A 16,801-nucleotide genomic window follows, 5' to 3' on the forward strand; every position below is an offset into this window, starting at 1 on the left:
TGTTTTCCTGGAGTAGCATCACTGTTTTCCCAGGATTAGCGATCCGGAGGCACCATCTAGTGGTGTCTACAAAACGCAGTCTCTCATTTAGTTGCAGGTTCTGAGAGTTACAGAAACAACTCCCGTCATCTGTGAAGTGTGCACCCTCCACCTCCTTCCAGACAGGGAAGGAAACCTAACACAGGATAGACAGGAAGCCCTGCAGAAAGAGGTTTGACAAGCAATTACTCACCAGAGTCACAGACAGGCTCTAGACTAAACTAAGCTTCATAAAAAGATGAATAAAAAGACAGCTGGGTGTTCACTTGAGGAAGCACAGCACAGGGGTGTTGCTCCTGGACCCTGACCTGGCTCCATAGCCACAAATGGTCCTCCTAGACACAAGATCTCCATTGGGCTTTCAAATAAAGTGACATTTTCATACCAGATCCTGACATCAAAACCCAGGTGGTTTTGTCAGAAGGAGAAACTCCATTTGATAATGTGGCCATTTAATGCAGAATTCAGTATGAGGACCATATGATTCCTACAGTTTTCCCCTTTAACAGCTACTTGTATTCCTCATCCTATCTATCTTCAGGAAAGCCAAAGAAAACCAGATGCTGATAGAAAGTAAGAAACTGCACCTCACCTAAATCTGAGTATTTGCAATTTATATTTAGTTATAGACAGTCAAAAAAGTTACCTTTTTCTTGCATTCAAAGCACTCTAGACAGCAGGCTTTTTAGTCCCCGTTGCATTTGCTTTTTATAGCCATGACTATTTCACATACAAGCCTTTTTGAGCTGAAGGAAACATACAACTCTATAACCACATGACCCTGCACAATACTGGAAACAAAGTTTTCACACATATTTGTTTATATATGGTGTTCTCATATCATCCAGGGACAATAATGCCCAGCTTCTTTCAGTAATGCTTGAGCCAAGAAAAGGATGAAGAATTTTCTTGCAGGCATTTGCCTCACTTTGTGTCTCACTGCAGAGTTGAGCAGGTTTTGTGTATTTACATCTCTGAGTTCTCCACCACTTTTCCCCTCTCAGTGGTTTAACTTTTTCTGGCACTGACATTTTGTACATTCAGCTACCAGCACTGTAGTCTGGCCCTTACTCCACATAAAAAGAAGAAAGCAGCTCCTTTAGTCTTTATACTGTCTCTCCAAAGACATTTTCATCCTGTAGACATATTTATTTAAACAATAGAAAATAAACAACATCTCCTCACCTGTAACAATGAATATAAATTCGTCATTTATTTTCAGTGTTCTCTGCAGATTCTGCACTACAAGCACTCTCCCAGGTTCATCATGCTTTTGTCAAGAAACCTTCCAATATTATTGAACTATTATGGTGCCACTACAGCCACACTTTGACCTGTCTTGAGTCAGACTGGCCTCCCTACCAGAGCCTGCAAAGAGCCCTTCAGTGTCAGCCACTGGGATCAGCAAGGGCAGGATCAGAGCACAGTCAGACTGGGAGGAGCACAGAGATTCTGGATGGTGCCAGTGTGAGAGCTGAGCCCAGTGACTGGCTCCAAATTCAAGACAGGACGGGGACAGACTATGGAATGGGAGCTTACAACTCCATCTGTGGCTTGTTGACAGGTATTAACATGCTTTCACCTCCACTCTAGCTCCACTGGGAGCCCTTTTTTGGTATTAAGCTGTGGTCAAAAGCAGGACTACTTCAGTAACTGTGGGTGTCAAAAATAATAAACAGCTTTACAGGGCTTTATCTTTAAATTCAGACTGAAAATAACCCAAACCCCAAATCTGAAAAAACCCCCAAATCTTGCAGATGTTTTCTTTAAGATGGCAAAGTGCAGGTCCAGGTTTGCCCTCCCGCCCTCTTCTGCAAAGGAGTTGAAATAGTTGGGCTGATTCTGTGTGGAGTATATTCAGCCAGAGGCAGGTACCCACAATAGAAAACAGCAGCTTAAACAACCTATTGATGCCGAAAGCAACAGAAGACACGCAGATGGGAATATCAAGAAAACTTAACAATAGCTGTTATTTCCCGCACAGCCTACAATTAGATACTAGGGCAGTACCTTATACATACTTGAGATCCAAGCCAGAATACATTTTGCTTATTTTTCATCTCTGCATTCCCATCTGGGCTCCTTGTGTTGATGCCTGCCAGCTTTCTGACAAAGCAATATATCTGTGGCTGATAGCGGATAGGAACCATTGTGAAATGTGTTTGCTTCAAAACCAAAATGCTATTAATTTTTTTCTCTAAGTAAGTGCTGAGAACAGTAAGGTTTAATTTCCTGCCTCCCCCCTTTGCTGACTTCTCTTATTAACCTCAATTTATTTTTTCACCTCAGCCTGTAAGAGAGCTTTACAAACCATGGTGTTATTTCAACACTTATTTTTCATTCTGATGCCTGGCTTGGGAAGACATCAAACTGAGAATTCTACATTTGCTTTAAAAAAACCCCACCTTTTTTTTGATGCCTAAGCACACCCTGAGAAGTTCGACTTCAGACAGCCATTTTTGGATACCATCCCCCAGAAAACTGCTGTTCAGACTTTTGTGTCCAAGGGATAACTGTGGCTCTTCTTGGATGTCAAGAAACACAGCTCCTGTTTCAGGACACATTTTCAGTCCTGCTCTCTAACTCTGCAGTAGGGAAGCCCCAGAAGTTGAGTGTGGGCAAGGGCTGCTCCTGTGCACAGCCCAGAGCGCCCTTGGCATTTGCAGATGAGGGTAAAGGGAGAATCTGGCTGCAACATTCTTGTACCTGCCTATCCCCAGCTGGGATGCTGGGCTGAAAGTGCCTTGGGGAGTCCACACAACATCATATTGCCAGGTTAGTGACAGCAAAATGGCATCAACACTCACAGGCTACTGCTTGGGAAAGCAGGTGGTGTACAGGCTGGGAGGAAACCCACTCTATATTCCCTCCAAAACAGCAGCCATCAGGCTGTCTCTCATTTCTTTTTCTTTTAACAACTCACTTTGTGTAGTGTACGCTTGAAAGGGAGAATTCAACCAGCTGATCAAGTGGTACTTCTTATTGGCTGAAGGCTATCAGATGAGACAAGATAATACAGTCCTATGGTAATGCAAGCACTTATTTTCCAAGTGTCTGAGTCATGAAACCATTTTACCTGTCTTGGGTCTCTCAGAGAGTTGGTACAGTAGAAAAATACTAAAAGGCATCTGAAAAAGTCACTGCACCTAGAAAAAACTGTGGTGCTGTTTTGGGGTAGTAGCAGAGAGTACAGCAAGATCTAACTCGATATTCAGCTCACAGCCTGCTAAAAAGCCAGTGAGCATATAGAAGATCTGACTGAGCATTTTCCTTCTTTATGTGACCTAGCGTCAGCTACAAAGTTCAGAGAAGCATACCACGGCAGTGAAGATGGATATTTCCAGACGAGTCTTAACAGTACAGAAAAACCCCTCAGTGCCTTCACTAAAAATCAGTGGATCTGTGCCTACGCTGGGCCATAAGCTTTCATCTAACACTAAAAACCCAGAACTACCTAAAGCAAGTGAAGTCTGCGTCGAAGGACAACACCGCTCTCTCCCAGTTCTAAGAAAATAAAATCAGTTTTAAGGTTGCTTCACACTTCATGGAAGAAATCTGCAGCCAGACCCTGGCCCAAGAGCTCTGTATGACCCTCAGAGGCACAGAATGGCAGAGGGGCAAAGTTTGGAAGTTGCCTCTGCAACAGTTTTCTTCAGCCTTCCTGCCCAGACCTGAGCAGAAAAGTTCTCAGGGCCAAGCTTGATGGGATTTTGAACATCTCAAAGGGTAGAGCCTCCACAACCTGTCTGGGCAATCTGTTCCAGCGGCCAACCACCCTCACAACAAAAGAGTAGGGTAGGGTGGAGTGGGGTAGGGTAGGGTTGGGTAGGGTAGGGTGCGGTAGATTGTTTTTCTGTTGTAATCTTAAGGTGTTCCTTATTGTTAAGTTATAGTGGTTTGTTCCATGTACCCTATTTGGTTTCCCCAATGGTTTTGCCCCTAAGTTGTTTACTACTATGTCAATCTCCCTTGCACCTCCCTGATCTCCAGACCCTTCCCTGCCAATCTTTGAAGTACTGCCCTCTTCCCTTGTTCATCAAGTGTAACCCCACCCCTTTCTCTAGAACCTACCTTATCACTTTTCTCTCAAAGTTCCATTGGTGTGCCAAGCCTGATTCCCTCCCATGTTATCCCCTATTGGTTACCTAGAATCTGATCCCCACCTACGTTCCTCCTCTGCTGTTCTACTATTGGTTATCCTTCTCTAGTACCCTCCCCTGTTCTTAAATTGCTTTTACCCTGTTGGAGTTTGTTGCTTGTCTTGGACTTCCTCGGAGATTAAACCCTCTTGAGAACTTATGCAAGTGGCCCCTCTTGTCTCCTTTGTTCTGGCTTCTTCGACTCAGGATTCCTATCAGCAGCAGCCCAGAGCCTAACTCTGGGAGTTAGACAGCTCTGCTCTACTGCCCCCAGGCTGGCCCAAGGGGTGGCAGCTGCTCTTGGCACGGGCCAGGAGGCGAGGGCTAGCCGGAGGATCACCATGCGACTGCCCGTGTCAGTAGAGTTTGGAAAGTAACTACAATGCTCATCTAGTCCAGTGGCAAGATGTGGGCCATGTGTCTCACCTGACAGATGCTGATCCCTGCTGTGATGAAGCAGTCGTAGGGCTGCCTGTAGAAAACTGTTGGTACAGCCAGAGTAAATTCTGATGAGACCTCCTGGCAGGTTTCATCTGTGACACAACTTCTGTTGAAGCACCGTCACCGGGTTCTCGATGTGATTATTTTGATGAATAACATTCATACATCACCTCCTTGCTGGAATTTAATTGACATAAGGAACAGAACATGGAAGAAATCTGTGCTGTGCAGTGACCCAAAGATATATGGAGGCCTACTTACAAGCTCAGGTGAAAAATGGGAGAATAATAACACCTATTTCGCAAGGTATTTGACTTATAGGCCTATAACTCTTAAATCTTGGCAAACGTGCTCCAGAATGATCTGGAAATATGAGAAATTTACTGCACAGTAAGCATTCTCCCCCTAATGAAAGCAGCAGGGCTTCCCACTCCTCCTATTGCCTCCTCCTGCCATTCATCACTGAGCAGGGAAAAGACAGAACTCCAAAGCTCGTAGGTAGAAATACGATCCTCACACCAGGTTTTACACCTCAATGAACCCCTTATTTCAGCAAAGGCTGCTTTACACCATCAGCCTCTCCATCAGTCCAGTTCACATGATAGAGGATGCAAAGAGGAGGGAAGAGACAGGATGTCAAGAAAGGTCTGTTTCTGAGGAGGTGTGAAGGAGGAGTAATTTGGGTAAAGCAGTTTGTAACTGTGCTGCAGGACTGCTGTTGGCTGGGGGCTGAGGTGACACATACCCCAGTTACTCATGCTAGCCTAAAGCACAGGACATGAAGCACTGTTCCTTTTGCTGCTGCTGCTACCACCACTGGCTCCTCAAAGGGGCTTCAAACACTGCCCAGGGACGGCACCCAACCAAGCTGGCTGGGTCCAGAGAGGACAAAGATCTGTGCTGGGAGACAGCCAAAGAAAGTGGTCTGAAAAAGCTTTGTGAAGGCATTTAGAGATGGAAAAACTATAGATACCTCTTCGGAAATTGGAACCAGTAAAAGTGAGATATGAGGCCATAGTGAGAGGAACAGAGTGAAAAGGTGAGTGAGTACAGGCAGAATGAAGATTTGTTTGCTCTGAATTAATGAAGTATTTTGTCTGCACAGAGCCAAAGGACTATAAAGTTTCAGTCTGCACTTGTTTTTAACGCTTATTATTTCTTGCCTTTATAGCAAGAGGCCTTTATAGCTTGACAGCAGAAATAAAGCAGTCTACCAGAAAACAAGCGAGGCGTGAACTGCGATAAGAACAAGGGGAGATCTGTTTACCAGGCAGGATGAAAATATAAGTAATTAGCTTACCAACAGGCAGGGACTGCTCAATCAAAAGGCAACATGATGCACAGAAGACCTTTACTGATGGACACAGAAGAAGGAGATCAAATTTAAACTCAGCTAACAGGAATTTAATGATGCTGTCATTAGTAATTCAGATAGCTCTTACAAAAGACATCACTTCCATTATCCAAACTTTTCCAAACCATTTTACTCTTCATAAACTATTCATCTGTCCCTTTGCAGTGAACCTCAGGCTGACTGGAGATGCTACTGGTTAATGAACATCCTGTTCAGACTTACTGTGGATGAGAGAGGGCCTTAGGCAGAGTCACAAAAGCAACACTGTGATCTTAAAAAGGATTTTTTCAGCTGAAAAAGAAGTGTGGATGAAGGTCAAAACACAGGTCAGGATGTAGAAGTTCAGAGACTCTCTGTTCTGATCTACCAACATTCTGTTTGATGCTCAGTCAAGTATTATCTCCACATGTATTCATTTCAAAAGCTGAAATAATGGTAATAGTTACTTAATTCAAAAGGCCACTGTCATGACTAATCACAAAAAAAATGTTTATTGAACACCATCAAATTCTTGGGCATAGCACATCACAGAAATGCGAAGTATTGTTTATAATCACAGAGAAAAGACTATGTTAAAAATATCAAGGTTGCAAATTCAAGCATTAGAAAGCTGGAGATTTTCAAAACTAAGGGTCTAGATAAAATCTTAGTTTGACTTCTCTATTTGCATGTATAATCATAGAATCATTAAAGCCAGAAAAAACCTCCAAAATCATGAAGTTCAACCTTTGACTGAATATCATCACGCCAGCTAAACCATATTGTGAAGTGCCACATCTGCTCGTTTTTTGGGCACTTCCAGGGATGGAGACATTACCACTTCCCTGGAGAGCATGTTGCAATGTTTAACCACTCTTTCAGTGCAGAACCTTTCCTAATTTTTCTAAGTTTGAACCTCCCCAGTACAACTTGAGGCCACTTCCCCTTGTCCTGTCACTGCTTGCCTGGGAGAAGAAGCCGGCTGCCACCTGGCTACAACAGCCTCCTTTCGGGGAGTTGTGGAGAGTGATCAGGTTCCCCTTGAGTCTCCTTTTTCCAGACTAAACATCCCCAGCTCCCTCAGCTACTCCTCCCAGAACCTGTGCTTTAGACCTTTACTATCTCCACTGCCCTTCTCTGGACACCCTCCAGCGCCCCAGTGTCCCTGCAGCGAGGGGCCCAGCGCTGGACACAGGGTGGAGGTGCAGCCCCACCAGTGCTGAGTACAGCGGGGCACTCACTGCCCTGGTCCTGCTGGCCACATTAATGCTGATACTGCCACAATGTCCTTGGCCTTCTTGGCCACCTGGGCACACCTGGCTCATGTTCTGTTGCTGTCAACCAGCAACCCCAGGTCCTTTCCTGCTGGGCAACTTTCCAGCCGCTCTTCCCCTGGCTTGTAGCACTGCATGGGGTTGTTGTGACCCAAGTGCAGGATGTGGCACTTCACCTCGATGAACCTCATACAAGTGGCCTTGTCCCATCAATCCAATCTGTCCAGATGCTTCTGCAACACCTTCCTACCCTCCAGCAGGTCAACAGTCTCACCCAACCTAATGTCTTCTTCAAACTGACTGAGGGTATGCTTGATCCCCTGTCTGGATTATCAGTGAAGATATTCAACTAGACTGGCCCCAAAGCAGCCTGGGGGAGCACTCCTCATAACTGGCTGCCATCTGGATTTAAGTCCCTTCACCACAACTCTGTAATGCACTGCTCTGGGCTCGAGCAGTGCATTACAAGGTACTTTGCAAACATCAGTAATTTCAGGGCAGTACCTGGCAAGCAGCAGAGCAAATGCTCTCGCACATACACACACATAGGAACCATCATGTACATACCAAGGGGACAGACTCACTCGTGGGGATGTGAGCAGAGATGGCCAAAAGCCTGGGGAAACCCAGGGCACCAGGAATATTTCTCTGTCTGCTCTGGGGTGCCCTGACCCCCAAGGGAACACTGACTTTGACCCTCATTCATGGAGAAAGTTTCCTAGACTTCAAGATAAACTAGAATCACAAAAGTGATTAGAAATAGGTTATAGAGAGTAGTGTAGGTGTATCATTTGGGGAGAAATTTAGGTTTTGGGATTTTTAGTATGTTGCGGATGGAAGCAAGATGGAGGGCACAGGGTGTCGTCCTGGGTTTCTTCTTCATGCTTCTTCTTCCTTCTTCTCCATGGGTTTGGGTGGCATTTTGTAATTGGGCAGAAAAGTCCACATTGCGGGCTCTTTGGGATCAGTTATTGAGTTAAAAGGGAAAACAATCTAGGTGTCAGTTCTTAATTGGATAGTTTAGTCTTAAAAGACCTTGTAACAAGAGATTGTTGGCCATTTTGTGCCTTCTAATGAAAAGCTGCTGAACTCACAGTGGTGAAACTGTTTTACTGATAAGAAATAATAAACACCTGAGTCCAAACATGAACTACTGTGTCAAGTGCCTTCAATCCAGACCCAGAGAAACTGACAAAAGCGTAAATAGCCACAACCTCCAAAGCTTTCTATAGACAAAGAATGAAGTATTTACAGGTGTGTGATAAAAAACAATGCTAGAAGTATCCACCCTGGAGAGTGTATGTTACACCTATGGAAAACAGCACAACATTAATTCAGTGTTATGTGCAATGACTGGTAGCAACTTTGGCATTCAACTTTGTTAGAATTTGTTTTTTACTACCTCATCCTGATGTTGCTTTTCCTTCTATTGGATCACTTCTTTTGCCTGCTTCTTGATTTCTGTATTTCTGCTTCTACTCCTTTCATCCCTTCTGGTTGTCCTTCTTTCTTTTTCTCTCTGATTTTTCCTCACACACACTTCCAGTTTTTCCTCAAAAAAACTTTCTCCTCTGTTTTCCTCAAACGCATTTAATAATTACTGTGTTATCTTATTGTCATCACTGCAAGAGCCCCATGAATGCCCTTCCACTTCCACAGCCCAATACTTTCAGCTAAAAACCAATTTACTGGCAAGAATTGAGGCAACAGATTAGCATAACTTTGATTACAAACTGCTCCATGAAACTGAGAGAAAATCCAAACTAAGAGAGGAAGAACTAACAGATAGCAGAGGCCAAGAGGGTTTGTGATTACCACAGTGCTCAGTGAAGCATCTTTCTGCAGCCTAAATGACTCTGTGGCAGCCTGTGCAAACTACAAGGAGGCTGCTCAGAGCTCTGCCTCCTCTTCCTCCTCAATAAGATTTCTGTATGGAATTACCCAGAGGAAAATTAGTCTCCTAGAGAAGAAATACTTCTCAAAATTGGGCATGCAGTGAGCAAACTTGATAAGAAATATTGCAGGGGAAATGAAATTTCAAAGAGAGAAATGGATTAGTGATAAACCTCTCACACCTGAGCAAATTTTTTATGTCAATTAAGCTTGGGATAGGTCTATTAGGTTTCATAGTAGTTACCACACTGTACATGAGATCTGAATTGTCCTATGGTATTTTAAATATTATCCCCTCTTCCCTGCCCTGTTCTCCCTACAGCATGAAAGTGTCTGTCTAAAGGACAAGAGTCACATTTGCACGACCCAAGTAAGAGGATTCAAAGTGTGCTAATGATCCAAGCTGTTGCATTTGGCATTTTGAAAGGGCAATGCTAGGATCTGAGATTATGGGCACAAAGACAGATTTAAGCAAATCAAATTCTCACAACTATTCCCATATAGGCCACTTACTTGAATTACAATGTTTCCAGAAGTGACATTTCACTATAGCATTTGGAGCAAAAGGACATGCCTTCTGAAGACAACTTTTTCTTTGTCATCCTAAAATGATGTGCATGCCCAGGACAGAGGGATAGAGAGCCCACTGTGATAAACTTCAGTTAAAAACATCAGGTAGTTTCACACAGAATTAAACATTCCTGTTTTGAAAAGACTACTGACTTTTGTGCAGGCATAGAAATCAAACTGGGTCTGAGATAAAACATTTATTACACTGGGCCACCTGCAGAATTATCCAGGAACAACAAATGCAATTTAGATGCACAGCCTGTCTTAGCTTACTTACTCCAGGCATGCAAGTCACTGGAGAGCAGTACAAAGCATATTTACATTCCCAGTCTTATACGCCCTTCAGCCAAGCCCACTGCAGAACTCTTGTCTTTCAATCACGAGTAAAGTTTCTGTCAATTGTACAAGCTAACCCAGCTGTGCTATATATAGTTTTACTTGGTCTGGCTGTGGAGATAGGAATTAGTTCATTTGGCTGGTTGAAAAATCCTGATTAGCTCAGTCTCCCCGAGAGCATTTCCACAATAACCTGTAAAACATGTGGCAATCACTGCTTCAAGTACCTGTGGCTTTATGGGGTCTGCAGATAGCCCAACCATCCAAGATATAAATTGTATAAACAGCTTGGGACATCCTGATCTGGAGAGGTGTGCTGTTCCTGTGCCACCATGTACGTGAAACAGACTGACAGGCAGAGAGACCACACCTGATCTCCTTTACTTTTTCAGAGAGAAGAAACTGGCTCTGCAAAGTCTTCCCTGGTCAGCACATCCTGAACCCCATTTCCAAGTACTTCCTTATTCCCACAAAAGAAGGCTCCAGGCTACTGGTTCTCAAAGGACTTGGCTGACAAAACTTAGTCTTCTCCCTTTGCTCCACCACAAGAAGCAGCAGCACAAACTCCCCTGGTTACCTTATCCCAGAAATATCCTCCTTATCCTGGCACAGAACTTTCCAAAGGTGAGGTATGGGATTGCCACCCCATGGTGGGGACAACGTCAGACCTTCTGTCCTCTGGCCTGACTGAATGGGAAGTGAAGAAAGCATTGTGCCCTGTGAACTGTCCTGCACAAGCACAAAAGCTCAGAACTCATTTCACCACCCCCATGCTCCAGGCTGGGCTTCACAAGCTACCAGTTATGTGAGAGAAAGCAGACCCAGGCTCCCAGAGGAACAGATGTTCAGTCCTTGGGTCCTTTGCTAAGGATGTCTCTTGGTTAACCTTATCTCCAACAATAATGTCAGTCTGACATATTACTGAGCCTCTTCCAAGTGTTTCCAAGGAGTCCTCAGAGATTTTGCTACCTGATACAGACTTTCACCTTGTTTGAGTTGTTAAACCAGTTGTGACTGCTATGAGGTAGTCAGGAAGGTGACTGATACTTTCCAGGAGTCTCTAGTGGCAGAACAGTGTCTATAATTAACCATAACTTGTTTTCCCTCCTTCTGCCTCTTGCTCTCAGAGTGCACACAGGAACACATAAGTGTGCACTAAAGTGTGACTCCAGATGATTCTCTGCTGAAAACAAAAACCAGCCCTAAATGTAAAACACGCAAATAAAGTTTCAGATAAAACAAAAAAAACAAAACCTCATCAGACCCATGTTTCCCCAACAGCATTATTTTCTGCTCCCCAAGGAACGGCTGTTTTCAGACTAGATTAGCATCACTCTATTGATGACCCTTCAGAATAAAGTTTCAGGACAGCAGTTTCTCAAGTCCTACACAATTTACCATCTATATTTTTGTTGCTGCCAAGCATCTTTGCAAGTGCAAAATAACACTGCTCATTCTTGCTCAGCAGGAGAGGGATCTCCCATCTCCAGGCATCCCTGTCACACAGGCAGCCATGGAAGGGAAGCTAAGCTGAGAGCAGTGCAGAAACAGCAAAATGCAATGCCTGAAATGTAATACGGAAAAAAGCACTAAAGACTCTTCTTAGGGTTGTTGGGGATGTGAGCTTTGTTCTTATTTAATGTGATGCCTCTAAAGGCAATGGGCCTGTGCCCATCAGGGAAGAGTGTCCCAGGAACTTAGGCAAGAGCAGAAGAAGTCATTAATCAGTACACTGTAAGTAAGTGAAACAGGAAAATCTTTCAGCTTCCTGATTCTTTGCCTCCAAAGGGCTCCTGCCCTGTTCATCCAGCATTTTACAATGCAATGCTTAAAATTTGCTAGATGACTTAATAAAAACACTTGCTAGCATTTCCACACAGTTTCTACCACAGTACCAACGATGTTCCTTATACAGAGGGACAATAACTTTTGTATTGAGAGAGAGACGAGGAAGACACAGCCACAACTACCCCCACAGGAGAAAAGTAAGTGGGAAAAGGTGTCATTTACAAAGGGGTGAAGTTGTACCCTGCCCAGCAGCCACCAGAGGAGCAGGAAAGCACAACTGCTCTTAGGCTATGTATCATAAAGAGGGAAGGAGAGACTGAAGAGCAGGACAAGAAAGCTGGCCAAGTCTCCCTTTGATGTATGCCCATCATTACCCACCCGGGGCAGCAGCCAGCAGAGGGCAATGCCAGCCCACGTACACACCACTCCAAAACCAAACAGGGTGGCCCTGTCTGCCAGCCAGTGTCCCAACACTATCTGAAAAGTGTGAATTAAATAGGATATTTCCCCTTTGCAGGCCTGTGGCACTATAGCAGTGATTGTGCTTGCCCTTTTACTGATGCAGCCCTGAGCAGCTCTGTGTGCCATGGCATGGGGAAACAGGGACCTGAAAGTGCACGTCTGGCCCATTCAATACAAAACCTTTTTATTTTTCATCAGCCCCACAGCCATGCAATTGGCTTTCCTGAACCACTTGCTATGTACAATGGTCTGAGCTGTTATCCACCGCCTTTCAGCTGTGAGGCAGGTAAATGATAAGCAGTTTTGTGCTGCATGATTTCTCTGTACTTTAAAGTATGCCTGGTGAGCCCCTGACTGTGCAGCTTGACATCCTTAATGGTGCCAAGCAGAACTGCAGTCCCAGCTAACACAGCACAGAACAGAGGTGGATGTGAACTCACTCACCTAGGAGCTACAGCCATGGTCATTCTTTCAGGCTATTTATTGCCTCTCCTGTCAGCTGTCCCCTAAAGCAAAGCAGTCAAGTTTTGTATTGTTGCAAGAGTTTTCAGGCATTACATAATAAAATATTGCTTGTGTATGACCTGAAGCTTCAGGTCATGGCAATATGGACTGCTTTATGTAGTGACAGGAACAGAGCACAGCTAAGAGAGACAAGGGCAGGAGACCTGGTGTGCAGAGAGAGCACTTGAAAGAGCAGGGGAGTGCCTGGGCTTGCTGAACTCCCAGAAGAAGTTGGGACTGACGTACCAACAGAGGAGAAATTCAAGCAGGTGCTTGGGCAGAGTAGGGCAGTGATGGGCGAGAACTGCAAGAATTTCTCTATGAGTTGGATGAGTTTAAATGAATCAAATAATTGTTTGGGTTGGAAAGGAGCTTAAAAGATGTTTATATCTAGTTCAAACCCCCCTGCCATGGTTTGGGACATCTTCCACTAGATTAGGTTGCTCAAAGCCCCATCCATACTGGCTCTGAACACTTCCAGTGATGAAGCATCCAAGGCTTCTCTGCGCAGCCTGTTCCAGTGTCTCACCACCCTCACAGTTTGCAACAACAACCTCAACTTGCTTCAGATAACTCAGCTCTATAATGGGCTAAGCCCTCTTTCCTACATCAAGGACTCTGTACAAAGGATGAATGTTCAGAGGACACAAAATATTACAGCCTTTAGCACAGGGTTTCAGCATTTGCTTCTTGTCTTGATCCCATCTGAACTCTGCAGTTGGGATAGGTACAGCAATGAAAGTACCTACAAAATCCCTCTCCACAACACCTCCATCTTGGCAGTCAGCAGACCACTGCTTCTTGGAAAATTTGGCATGGCGTCTCTTCCCCAAACGGAGAGACCCAGTCAAGCATGTCTCATCTTGTCACAACACATGAACATACACGGCCCTGCACCTCTCTCTTCTAGTCAAAGTCAAGCAGAGATGTGACAGGCTGAAATATTTTCCCTGTCAATAACCAAATGCTCCAGTTCCTGTGCCTTCAGCTTTGCAACAGCTTGTAAAGCAAACTGCATTGAGTGCTGGAATCTGCAGTAGAATCCCATTCAATTTTTTTCCACACAACAGCTGGGTTAAAAATCTTTGACTAACATGCTTTCCCTGCCATACTAATCACTTTTCTTAATCAAACCAATGAACCATCCAATTTAAAATCTGTTTCTCATGAAACAGACATTTTACAAAGATTCAGGTGTGATAAATAACCACAAAACTTGAGACACTGAGCTGAAAGGGGCATCCAGCTCCCAGTTCCTGCCTTTCCTGACAGCCAGAGATGTGAAGAAAGCAGTCATCCAGCTCAGGGTCAGGGCTGTGACAGCTCCTCAGTGTGCTGGGAAAGGGCAGATAAACTGTTGGGTCTCTGCTGTGTTGTGTTGTAGCTGAGAGGAGTAGCTGTAGCACAGCAGCAGAAGGACTTTTAAAGGCTCCAGCTGAAAATTAAGCATCTTGTTATTTTAAAGGATGTTTGAAGTTAAAGTCCTCTGCCTCACACTCAGCTGCAATGAACAGAACAGGTGGACTGTTTCTAAAAAACTTCCTCACTGCAGGGGGAATACAATGAAATTAAGCCAGACTACACATAGGCAGATGTTCCTACAGCAAGGCAATTCCCAGACAGAGAAGTTCTGATCCATGAACTGCCTCAATGTATGGTGCCAAACCCCCCATCTGTGCTGGAGAAAAAAAGCATCATGCTGCTGTGTTGATGGGTTCACTGGATGGGAACACAGTGACACAGGTTTGTGCCACTGCTCTCTCCCTTCCTAGAAATCCCAGGGAAACCATGGAGCCTCACTGAAATAACACAAGGTTTCCCACACTCTCTGCCAGCCAGCAGCACCTCAGAGGGACATTGTGCAAAAACCACCTCTGTGAGTGCAGTAGCACACGGAGCAAGGAGGAATTTACCATGAGTTGTCCCCAGCTTGAAATGTCCTGTGGTTTGTAGGTTTTCAGCTTACCCAAATGAGAATACACAGCCTCATCACCTGGGCAGCCACTGCATAATGGGAAAACACAAAGAGAAGTGAAGACAGGCTGAAGACATTGTCACTGAAACAAGAAATGAGCTCCAAGGAAGAATGCTGCTTAAGGCTTGAGAATAGGCAGTGTTAGGTTCAAAAAAATTTTAATAGAGGAATAAATAAATAAATGCTGTCAGTACAAAGTGACATTTCTGGTCCTTGAAAGCTGTCTCTGCTGTTTGATGGAGCACTGTGGCAGCCCTCTGAGTGTGATGCTTATACACTACTATAACTGTTATTTTGGAACTGAGCTGACTGATTTGTGTTCAGGGAGCATCTCATCTGTGTTTCCTTTTGCTGACCCTCTGAGGACTGACAGACACACACCTGTGATGAGCCTGCAGTCTCAGAAAGTGGTTTGCCTGTGAGTGCCTCAATGTTGCTTTGTTGCTTTAAGATTCCCTTATGGTTTGCCCAGGCAGTCCTGATGGACAAACCCAATTTCACAAACTTCCTCCAGATTACTACAAACTAGCACATCAGTAAAATATACAGCAGTAGTACAGATCTCCCAATTTCTTCACCACAAACCTAAGGTTTCACACTTGTTGCAAACATTGCCCAACCTGAGAAGGTAATGAGCAGATGTGTGGGTATGCACACGTGCTCCCCCAGAAACGAGAGAGTAACCAGGTGAGAAAGGACAAGGACTTGGGTCTCTCTAGGAGCAGTGATGAGACTAACAGGGCCATAACAGGTGGGCTGCTCCCTGAAAACAACATGAAAGAGCTCTTCTCAGCAAGAAATACATGAGAGTTCTCCTGTGCAAGACAAATCCAAGGGCATGATAAAGGAAAGGCAACTGTATATGGATTCTCACACTTGCCTGTGCGGTTCAGGAAAGAGGAACAACTGCTTCTAAGAAATGTTGTTATGCCCTGAAGCAGAGAATGAATTGAACCCATTAGAGTTGTTCAATCTTCTCTCTGGTGGCCACTTCAAAACAGTGGCTTTTGTTTAGCAAAATGTGTACAGCAGTTATAATTGCAAAATTAACCTTCAAAATCAGAAACCGGCATAACTGAAGGAGCTGTATCAGCAAAAGCTTGGAACAAGAACTCTGAGGGGTTGTTGCCGTTTACCACCTGAAATTGTCAGCTCTGGAGCCAGACTGGGGGGTAAATGTCAGCAAAATACTATTTTTTTTCCTGGTATACAAAGTCTGGTATTCAGTGACCAACTGATACCTGTGGTTTCACCACAGGCAGTACTTGTGTTTGTACAACTGACACCCCCTTTTCAGCTTTGCTGTGAATAAGCTATGCTTTTATTTATGCTGCAACACAAAATTACTGAGGCTCAAGGTTTTAGGACATCCCAGCATCTGGGTTATGAAATCCACACTTTGGTAGGTGAATGAGGTTTTTATTTTCGTTTTCCACGCAGGCTCTGGGTACCTTGCCATACAAGTCAAGGTAGAGCATGTGACTCATACTACCATCATGCAACATTATTCTTTAGGTATAATTTGGGCAGGGGGAAAAAGGAGGGAAATCGTAGACTGTGCTGCTGTGTGGCAGGAAAATAAAGGAACTGTAATCAAATTTGGTCTGTGGAAACCTGGGATGGAAACTCAAGTGGCAAATTAGGGAGATATATAGCCCTCTTTCACGCCACTTGAATGGCTAGAATTCTCATCAACATCTCCAGGCTAACACCTGGCTCTTGAGCAGCATAACATACCCTGAGGTAGCAAGCACACACACATCCCACATCTGTCTGTCCTCTTTTAAAACAGCTTGAAGATGAATGTAGTTACACAAAGACCACCAGAAATCACACAGACAGAGAGAGAGAGCCCGGAGGAGAGTCGGCATGGAATGAAAGCCCCATCACTACTTCTATCTTGGGAACTCAACTTCCCCCTTCTGATGAAATGTAACTTTTGAGCCCAGGCGGAACACACTGTGATCTGCCCTACTGCACCAGTCCTGGAGTATTAATAACCAACATAAATCCTAAAGGAAGCACTGTTCTTTATTTCTGATTTGTC

The sequence above is a fragment of the Camarhynchus parvulus genome, chromosome 1A (assembly GCF_901933205.1).
Source record: "Camarhynchus parvulus chromosome 1A, STF_HiC, whole genome shotgun sequence".
Classification (NCBI taxonomy): domain Eukaryota; kingdom Metazoa; phylum Chordata; class Aves; order Passeriformes; family Thraupidae; genus Camarhynchus; species Camarhynchus parvulus.